The 10211-nt window shown below is 38.8% G+C and overlaps 1 non-coding gene across 1 annotated transcript; it reads right to left on the bottom strand.

Annotated features, from left to right (window-relative positions):
- Window positions 1-4502: 4502 nt before the first annotated feature.
- LOC131624439 (small nucleolar RNA R71) lies at window positions 4503-4609 on the bottom strand. The gene has a single exon (XR_009290599.1). It is a non-coding gene; the product is annotated as a small nucleolar RNA R71 (small nucleolar RNA).
- Window positions 4610-10211: the final 5602 nt, after the last annotated feature.

Here is a 10211-nt window from a genome sequence, read left to right as displayed (position 1 = left end):
ATTTCTAGTGTTTCCCAAATGTGATCCCTGATTTCAGTCCCTGATAGTTCAAAAAACCCTAATCTGATGATTTGAAATTTCACTGTTGATCAATCCTTGTGTAGGAGATGTCTTGAGTCAATAGATTAGTCCAAAATGATGTACTTGGGGTCTTGAGGTCATGTCCCAAGTCATTAGGTCAAATCCTGAGCAGAAGTCAGGAGTATGCTATCTTCAGTCAAAACCCTAATTTGGTTGATTCAGTGCCTCTGAGCTTGTTGAAATGAATCTTTGAGGACCAGATGTTGATTGTTGGTGAAGATGGTTCTTTTGAGGTGAAGGGAAAACAAAACCCTAATTGATTGTTGCTTGTACTGATGAGTGATTTCTTGATAAAACCCTGCTGAGTCACAAGTAGCAAACACAAGCTATGCAATTTGTTAGAGATGCAAATGATGCATATGCTATGATATGAGGTGGTATCTTAGGTCAAAAATTGGGGTATGACAGAATGTTACTTCGAAATATTGATATTGACCAAAAATCAGGAGTTTTGACTGTATATTGACCACAATTGACTTTAGGTCAAACTAATCGACTGTTGACTTTCTGAGCTTTTGAATGAGCAATCTTATGGATTAAAGTTTGAAACTTGTCATGGAGGTAATTTGAAACATATGTAAGGCCATGAAATCCACTTGAGGTATCTGAGCCTGATTTTACTTTGAGAGAAGCAAATCCCTAGTTGTAGGTTAATTGCTTAGGAGAGAGATAGTCAGACTTATATCTCAGTGCTTGAGCAAAAATATGATGGGCAAATTTTGGGGTATAAAAAATCACTCAACTCTTACCTACAGGATTCGAGTGAGAATAATACTTATCTTACCTACAGGTTTTGAGAAGAACATGGCAGCCATCCCACAACTCGGGTGATCTACCTTAACAAACCCTAATGATTACATCTTTTCAATACTCGACTTGCTTGTTAAACTAGGTTACATAGCTTCCTATTTATAACCTATTCCCAACTGGACTTGGGCCTTCAATCACAGCCTTATTTGCTGTTACAAATCAGAAGAAAAGTTCTGCTAAAAGTAAGGTCTTTAATCATAAGTTTCCTAAATTGTCTCCATAATTAGAGACTACACAATCTTCAATATTCTGACTTGATTCTCTTGACCTTTAAATCCGCGCCACATATGTTTGCATAATATTCCATAGAATATTCTGCATCTGTTGAGTACATACTGAATCTTCATATTCCAGCTCAGCAGGCGCAATATCATGAGTTTCTACATATGACATCTCATAAGACATGTTGTCACAGAGCATGTCTTAACATTCCATAGAACATCTTGTTGTTGTACTTGTTTATAAATATTTATATTCACAAGTTCTATACAACCTATTCCATATTGCTGCTACTACAGTTTAGCCAAACATAAATGCCAATCACACAGATCAAGGCATTAACAGGGGGAAATGATATCTCATCATGTTTCTTTCTAAAAGCATTCTTATTTCGCCTATAACAATGATCAATAGGAAAATAGTTACGGTGACAATCAAAAAATGATGTCTTATGACCATGTGTTAGGGTGAATGCTTTTGAGCTATCCATGCAAATAGGACAAGCAAGTTTTCCCATATTCATCCAACCTGATAACATCCCATATGCCGGAAAGTAATTTGTTGTCCACATCAAACAAGCTTTCATGAAAAAAATTGTTGTAATGAGACATCATAAGTCATGACTCCATCATTCCACAAAACTATAAGGTCGTCTATGAGCGGCTGCAAGTATACATCAATCTTATTTTTGGGATTTGAAGGTCCAGGAATTATAATGGTTAAGAATAATAACTCCCTTCTCATGCACATCCAAGGTGGAAGATTGTACGGTGTTACAATTACAGGCCAACATGAATAATTCTTGCCTGTTTTATCGAATGGTTCAAACCCATCAGCACAAAACCCTAACTTCACATTGCGAGGGTCCATGGCGAATTCAGGGTAACTTTCATCAAAATGCTTCCAAGCTTCTCTATCCGATGAATGAGATAAATAACCAGGTTCCCTCACATTCTCATGATGCCATTCATTTGACTTGCAATTTGCATTGAAGAATATAGCCTTTGAAGTCTTGGGATAAGTGGAAAATACCACATCTTTTTCAACGAAATTTCTTTAGACTTACCATTTCTAATAACATGTTTATAGCAATCTTCACCAAAAAGTTTACACTTGCATGATAATAAATCATGCACCCGTTTGGATAACAATGATTCTTCATACAACCTAATCCAAGTTTTTCAGCAGATTTCTTTGCATGATAGAAGTTTTTTGGCATTCTGTTTTCATTTGGCAACGCCTTCCTGATAACGCGGAAACGTATCGTATATTTAGCTTAATTTACATGCATTATTATTCTTTTTTATTTTCGATTCTATTATTTTATTTTGTATTATGCCGGTATTTCTATTTGTTTTTAGGAATTTATTTAATCGGAGCTCACAAAAGAAATAGTCGGAAAAAGGACTTAAAATGGAGAAGAATTGCTTAAAATGCCAATTAAATGACGAGGTGCAATTAGAAGAAGAAGGAGGCCCAGAACAAAGGAAGCCCAACGCGCATTACTGGGCAAGCACGTGACGGAAGGCACATGGAAGAGCCTGCCGGTCGGCACCTCCCCCTCTCTGCCGTTCGGCACCCCCTTAATCACTCGTGTGTGACGTTAGTCACACACCCAGGCCCAGAAGAGACACAGTTTTCAGTCTCCGCCACTTTCTCCCCCGAAAGAACAGCAACAGAGACGAAACAAAATCCACATCAAGACTCTGCACCAACTCTATAAATACCCTTCAAGAATTATTGAGAGGGTTACGAATTTTACCCTAGTGCCGTCTTATTTTTCTTCTGCTATTTTCCAAGTTCTATTCTTATTTCCTACCCACTTCCTGCAATAGATTTCCACACCGGAAATTCTATTGCGATTTAGTTTTCATTGTTAGCTTCAGAATTAATTTTAGTTTAGGATTCAGATTTATTTTCAAGAACTCAATTCAGTACCGGATTCAAGAACCAGTGCTGCTCTGTTTCAATTTCAGTTTGCTATATTAAATTCAGGTTCATTTATTTGCTTTAAATTATTATTGTCTGTTTATGTTAGTCATTAGAATTATGTCCGGAATATTTTTTACCTGCTATATCTGTTTTGTTTTATTCATTAAAACAATGTCCGGCTAGATTATTTTTATCGGTATGTAAGGTCACATAACCGAGGGAATCGAGTAACACTGTCGACGTATTTTTATTAATTGAATTTATTTATCTGGTATTAATTTCTAATGCTTAATTTATCTATTTTGTAACGAGAGTTAAAAACAATAGAAGTTAGGATCAATAAAAACGAGAGTTTGAGATTTTAACTGGATAGTAGAAATTAAACATTAACTTTAAATACAGCGAGAGCGCTTTAAGGTTAATTAGACTTCATCGGTTTTCAAAAATCATTTTTAAACTTCGTTTGATACAGCGAGAGCGCTCACTTAGGTTTAATAATGAGATCATAATCAACAAACACGAGAGTGTGAGAGGAAGGTTTTTAAACAAGTGATTTCTACAGAAAGAATATTTTAAATTACGATTCACGTCGATAGTTTACTAGACCCCCGACGTCCGGCCGTTACATACCGATTATATTCCCGCCTATTTAATCAAATTATATTCCCTTTAATTCCCCGTCTGATCATAATAAATCAAATATTAGCCTTAGGTTTACGTAGTAACGATTAACTACACTAGGTCGATTTTTAGTCCTGTGGGTTCGATATCTTTTAAAACTACGCGATAAACTGTGCACTTGCAGTCATAATCACAGACATACCCCATTGTCGCGATCAAGTTTTTGGCGCCGTTGCCGGGGACTAATTTAGTCGACAATCGTAATTAACTATTACGTTGGAGAGACTAAGGCAACTTAATTATTCTAATCCCTTTGTGCATCCCAAGTACTCGATCTCGAAGTGAAGACTTAGCGCTGCCAATTCCCGAACCGGAGCGTTCTATCACTGTGTCACATCGATTACGACGTACTCACACTCTTGTTCCTACTCGTACTTCTGAACCAGTTGAAGAATCAACCATGGGAGAACAGTCGCGTCCTCTCAAATCTTATGCTATTCCTTCGCAAGCTGAACCTCACAACAGTATTGTCGCTCCTGCTATTGAGGCAAACAATTTCGAGCTAAAACCATCGTTGTTGTCAGCTGTACAACAAAACCAATTTTCTGGAAATGCAACAGAAGATCCCAATCTTCATTTGTCAGTGTTCTTGCAATATGCAGACACTATAAAGGCGAATAATGTCAGTGCGGAAGCTATCCGACTGCACCTTTTTTCCTTTTTCATTGAGGGATAGAGCTAGAGCTTGGCTCCAGTCTTTACCCGCCAATTCTGTCACAACCTAGAATGAACTTAAGAAAGTCTTCCTGGCACATTATTTTCCACCTAGTAAGACCGCCATGCTAAGAGCCCAAATCAATGGGTTTAGACAAAAAGACAACGAGTCTTTATTCGAAGCGTGGGAGAGATACAAGGACATGCTTAGACTCTGGCCACATCACGGATTAGAAGAATGGTTAGTTATCCATACCTTCTACAATGGTATCCTCTACAATACGAGACTTACAATCGACGTCGCCGCAGGTGGCGCACTGATGGACAAAGCGTATGGTGATGCCTATGCACTTATCGAAGAAGGATTACCCTATCCTGAGCACAGTAGTTAAAGGTGAAGTTACCAAACTTTTGACTGCTGGAATTATATATCCAATCTTTGATAGTCACTGGGTAAGTCCGGTCCATTGTGTACCAAAGAAGGGAGGCATAACAATTACCGTAAATAAGTCAGGCGAATCTATAGCCGAAAGAAAGGTGATTGGAGCAAGGATGTGTATTGACTATCGTAAGTTGAACAAAGCCACAAGGAAAGACCATTTCCCTCTTCCCTTTATTGACCAAATGCTTGAACGTTTAGCAAAACAATCCTATTACTGCTACCTGGATGGTTACTCAGGATTCTTTCAAATCCCGATCCACCCTGATGACCATGAGAAAACAACCTTCACGTGCCCTTACGGAACATTCGCTTATAGACGAATGCCTTTCGGATTATGCAACGCCCCTGCGACATTTCAGAGATGCATGATGTCGATTTTCACCGATTACATAGACAACATCATGGAAGTCTTTATGGACGACTTCTCTGTGTGTGGGGAGGATTTCGAAGGATGCCTCTCAAATCTAGAAAAAGTATTGGACCGATGTGTACAAGTTAACCTCGTCCTAAATTGGGAAAAGTGTCACTTTATGGTTAAACAAGGGATTGTACTTGGACTTGTAGTCTCCGAAAGAGGGATTAAAGTTGGTAAAGCAAAGATTGAAGTAATAGAAAATCTCCAACCCCCAAAAACAGTTAGAGAGATACGGAGCTTCTCAGGACACGCGGATTTCTATCGAAGATTCATAAAGGACTTTTCTAAGATCTCTAAACCTCTGACCAGCCTCCTAATGAAAGACGTTGAGTTTAATTTCAATGATGAATGTTTAGAAGCCTTTGAAGTACTAAAGACAACCCTTATATCCGCACTCATAATGCAACCACCCGACTGGAATTTACCATTTGAAATTATGTGTGATGCAAGCGACTATGCTGTAGGAGCAGTCTTAGGCCAAAGGAAAGATAAGAAACTCCACGCAATATACTATGCAAGTAGGACCTTAGACCCTGCACAAATGAATTACGCCACGGCTGAAAAGGAACTCTTGGACGTGGTCTTCGCGTTAGATAAGTTTCGTTCCCATCTGATAGGAGCAAAGATAATAGTTTACACCGACCATGCAACCATTAGGTATCTACTAGCTAAACAAGATGCAAAACCTAGACTGTTAAGGTGGAGCCTACTACTACAAGAATTTGATTTGGAAATCAAAGATAAAAAGGGAACCGAAAACGTAGTAGCCGACCATTTATCTAGTATGGAAGGTATTAAGACAGAAGAAACACCAATCAACGATGATTTCCCTTATGAACGCTTAATAGCACATTTAGAATCCGAAAGCAACACATTGGAACAACCTAAAGCGCAAACCGTTAAGACACTAAGCACCGGAGCCACACTGCCATGGTATGCTGATTTCGTCAACTACCTAGCAGCGAGAGTGCTTCCGCCTGACATGACTTACCAACAAAAGAAGAAGTTCTTCCATGACCTTAAACAGTACTACTGGGATGAACCCTTGCTATTCAAGAGAGGCACTGATGGGATATTCCGCAGATGTGTTCCGGAAGAAGAAATAGAAAGCATAATACATCATTGCCATGATGCCCCCTATGGTAGGCATGCAAGCACATCAAAGACATGCGCTAAGATTCTGCAAGCCGGTCTCTTTTGGCCCAACCTGTGGAAGGATGTCCACATCGCTGTTAGAAATTGCGACCGATGTCAGCGCACTGGAAACATATCTAGGCGAGATGAAATGCCACAAAAGGGCATTTTAGAAGTAGAAATCTTTGATGTGTGGGGAATAGATTTTATGGGACCTTTCCCATATTCCTTCAGTAATAATTACATACTTGTCGCAGTCGATTACGTATCTAAATGGATAGAAGTTGTAGCCTCACCCACAAACGATGTACAAGTAGTTATTAAGCTATTCAAAAATATAATTTTTCCAAGATTTGGTGTGCCAAGATTAGTTATTAGCGGCGGAGGATCCCACTACATATCTAGAATTTTCAAAAAACTCTTAGTGAAATATGGAGTCCGACACCGTGTAGCAACACCTTACCACCCACAAACGAGTGGACAAGTCGAAGTCTCAAATAGACAAATTAAGCAAATACTTGAAAGGACTGTTGCCACATCTAGGAAGGATTGGTCAACTAAGTTACACGAAGCACTGTGGGCGTATAGAACTGCCTACAAGACACCAATAGGAACCACACCCTTCAAATTAGTATACGGTAAATCTTGTCATCTACCGGTAGAACTAGAGCATAAAGCCTACTGGGCAATAAAAACCTTAAACCTAAGTTACACCGCCGCAGGCGAAAGAAGGCTATTAGACATTAACGAGTTGGAAGAAATTAGATTGGATGCTTACGAGAATGCTAAGATTTACAAAGAAAGAACAAAGAAGTGGCACGATAAACGCATCTCAAGGAAGGAATTCAATGAAGGAGATGTGGTGCTACTGTTTAATTCTCGACTTAAGCTATTCCTAGGAAAACTTCGTTCAAGATGTTCTGGTCCATTCGAAGTTACCAAAGTATATCCGAGTGGCGCTGTCGAAATTAAAGGAAAATCGAGCGATAGCTTCGTTGTAAACGGGCAGCGATTGAAACATTACCATATTGTTGAAAACAAAGACTACACTGATAGTCTTAAGCTCGTAGGGTTAATCGTCGAGTCATAGAACTAACCATCGGTTCACCGAGCTTGCGACGTTAAACAAAGCGCTTTCGTGGGAGACAACCCACCTTTTAACTTTAATTTTCTTTTAAAATTAACTCTTTGTTTTAAATCATGCTAACTTAAAATTTTTCTTTCTGATTTTAAAAACTTCCAGGGTACTAACCACTTTTCTGACTTTAGAGATGGATTTCACTGATGACATGGTAGTTACTTTTGGGAGTGAGGATCAGCAGAGACGATATAAGATTCTGGCACAGCGTGAGATGGGTCTCACCGCTTTCTCGCATGATGCGACTCTGACAGTTCTAGGTATCCGGGAAAGTGTGTATTTTATGCTTCAAAATAATGCAGATAATGTGGATGAGGTTGAACAAGAAATGGATCAAGGAGAGCCCCAACCTGATGAAAACCCCCAACCCAATCCTGAAAATGTTGCGGGACCATCTGAACCTCAACCCAGAAGAAGGAATCAACCAATCACACTAGATGATGTGTATAGAGAGATGATCCGCAACCACGAGGAAGAAACTCAATATCATCAAAGGATTGAGGCGGGTCAGAATGAAATGATGACGCTGATGCGTCAAATGGAAAGAGATCAACACGGCTATGCGTACTGGAATGATCGAAGCATTGTAGACCTCACAGAAGAAATGCATTGCTTGACATATCATGTTGAAGGCTTACATGAGTATGTGTACCATGCTGGGATAGTTCCGCCTAGAGACAACGATGAAGGTCGAAGAGGAGGAAGAGCACGAACCGGAGGAAGAGCGCAAGGAAGAAGAAACGAGTAGTGAGTTCTCACCGTTTCTACCACACAAAGTCGCATTGAGGACAACATAACGTTTAAGTGTGGGGGAGGAAGCTTGCTGCTTTTCATTTTATTTTCGGTAGATTTTAAATTCTTAATATTTAATTTCCAGTATTTTTAGTTATTCCCTAAAAAAAATTAATTTCCCGTCATCTCAATCCATGTATTTTAAGTTCAATATATCTGAGTATCTTTCGGTTGTCGAATTCTCCATCTACTTAAACCATAAACCTTTTTTATTATACGCATAGCCTGACACGCTCGGAGAGTACAAGAATACAAAAATTTAAGATATGTTAGAACCGAAGCACTAATAAACAAAATCGCTACAGTCTTGACACTCTAGAACTCCGATTTATGCAAGATTCAATTTAAGTACCTACTATTTCAAAGTCTTTGACCTCTAGCTTTAAAGTAGCTTCGTGTAGTTTATTCAGCAGTCGGCACCGCCTTAAACACAAACTACGTAGAGAGCCGATGAATATAAGTGAATGATCCTGAAAATTTTCAGTAGAGAATTTAAAAGATTGCACTGACTAAGCTAGGTGACCCTCACCCGGTCATTTAACCCAAAGGATGTATATCTTGCAAACAATAAGGAAACCTATTGTCAGTTGGTTCAAAAGTATCTGGTATTGAACTTGGTAGGGCGAATTACGGTTCGATCTCCTGCAGCTTACAATTGGTTAAAGAAGTGGGTACCAAAGAAATGTGCCAGAGCCCCGAATTAATAAGGATCATAGTCACTAACCGGTTACTCTACTATGTGCGTGTGAAGATAAAGGGCTTAATGTGATTGTGCTCGAATGAAAACAAGCAAAATCTAGCGAAAGGGTCTAGATGAGTTGTAATAGCATGATTTGGATTGGTCTGCATAAGCTGGAGTCGTCTAGTGTCGCTACTGTATCTTTAGTGTTTATATTAAGCTTTCGTATCTCTAACAAATGAGATAAATAACCAGGTTCCCTCACATTCTCATGATGCCATTAATTTGACTTGCAATTTGCATTGAGGAATATAGTATTTTAAGTCTTGAGATAAGTGGAAAATACCACATCTTTTTCAACGGAATTTCTTTAGACTTACCATTTCTAATAACATGTTTGTAGCAATCTTCACCAAAAATTTTACACTTGCATGATAATAAATCATGCACCCGTTTGGATAACAATGAATCTTTATACAACCTAATCCAAGTTTTTCAATAGATTTCTTTGCACGATAGAAATTTTTTGGCATTCAGTTTTCATTTGGCAACGCCTTCCTGATAACGCGGAAACGTATCGTATATTTAGCTTAATTTGCATGCATTATTATTCTTTTTTATTTTCGATTCTATTATTTTATTTTGTATTATGCTGGTATTTCTATTTGTTTTCAGGAATTTATTTAATCAGAGCTCACAACAGAAATAGTCGGAAAAAAGACTTAAAATGGAGAAGAATTGCTTAAAATGCCAATTAAATGAGGGGGTGCAATTAGAAGAAGAAGGAGGCCCAGAACAAAGGAAGCCCAACGCGCATGACTGGGCAAGCACGTGACGAAAGGCACATGGAAGAGCCTGCCGGTCGGCACCTCCCCCTCTCTGCCGTTCGACACCCCCTTAATTACTAGTGTGTGACGTTAGTCACACAGCCAGGCCCAGAAGAGACACAGTTTTCAGTTTCCGCCATTTTTTCCTCCGAAAGAACAGCAACAAAGACGAAACAAACTCCACATCAAGACTCTGCACCAACTCTATAAATACCCTTCAAGAATTATTAAGAGGGTTACGAATTTTACCCTAGTGCCGTCTTATTTTTCTTCTGCTATTTTCCAAGTTCTGTTCTTATTTCCTGCCCACTTCCTGCAATAGATTTCCACACCGGAAATTCTATTGCGATTTAGTTTTCATTGTTAGCTTCAGAATTAATTTTAGTTTAGGATTCAGATTTATTTTC

The sequence above is a fragment of the Vicia villosa genome, unplaced genomic scaffold (assembly GCF_029867415.1).
Source record: "Vicia villosa cultivar HV-30 ecotype Madison, WI unplaced genomic scaffold, Vvil1.0 ctg.000121F_1_1, whole genome shotgun sequence".
Taxonomy (NCBI): domain Eukaryota; kingdom Viridiplantae; phylum Streptophyta; class Magnoliopsida; order Fabales; family Fabaceae; genus Vicia; species Vicia villosa.
The sequence above is the reverse complement of the archived record's forward strand: the minus strand, read 5'-3'. Positions and strand labels throughout refer to the sequence as shown.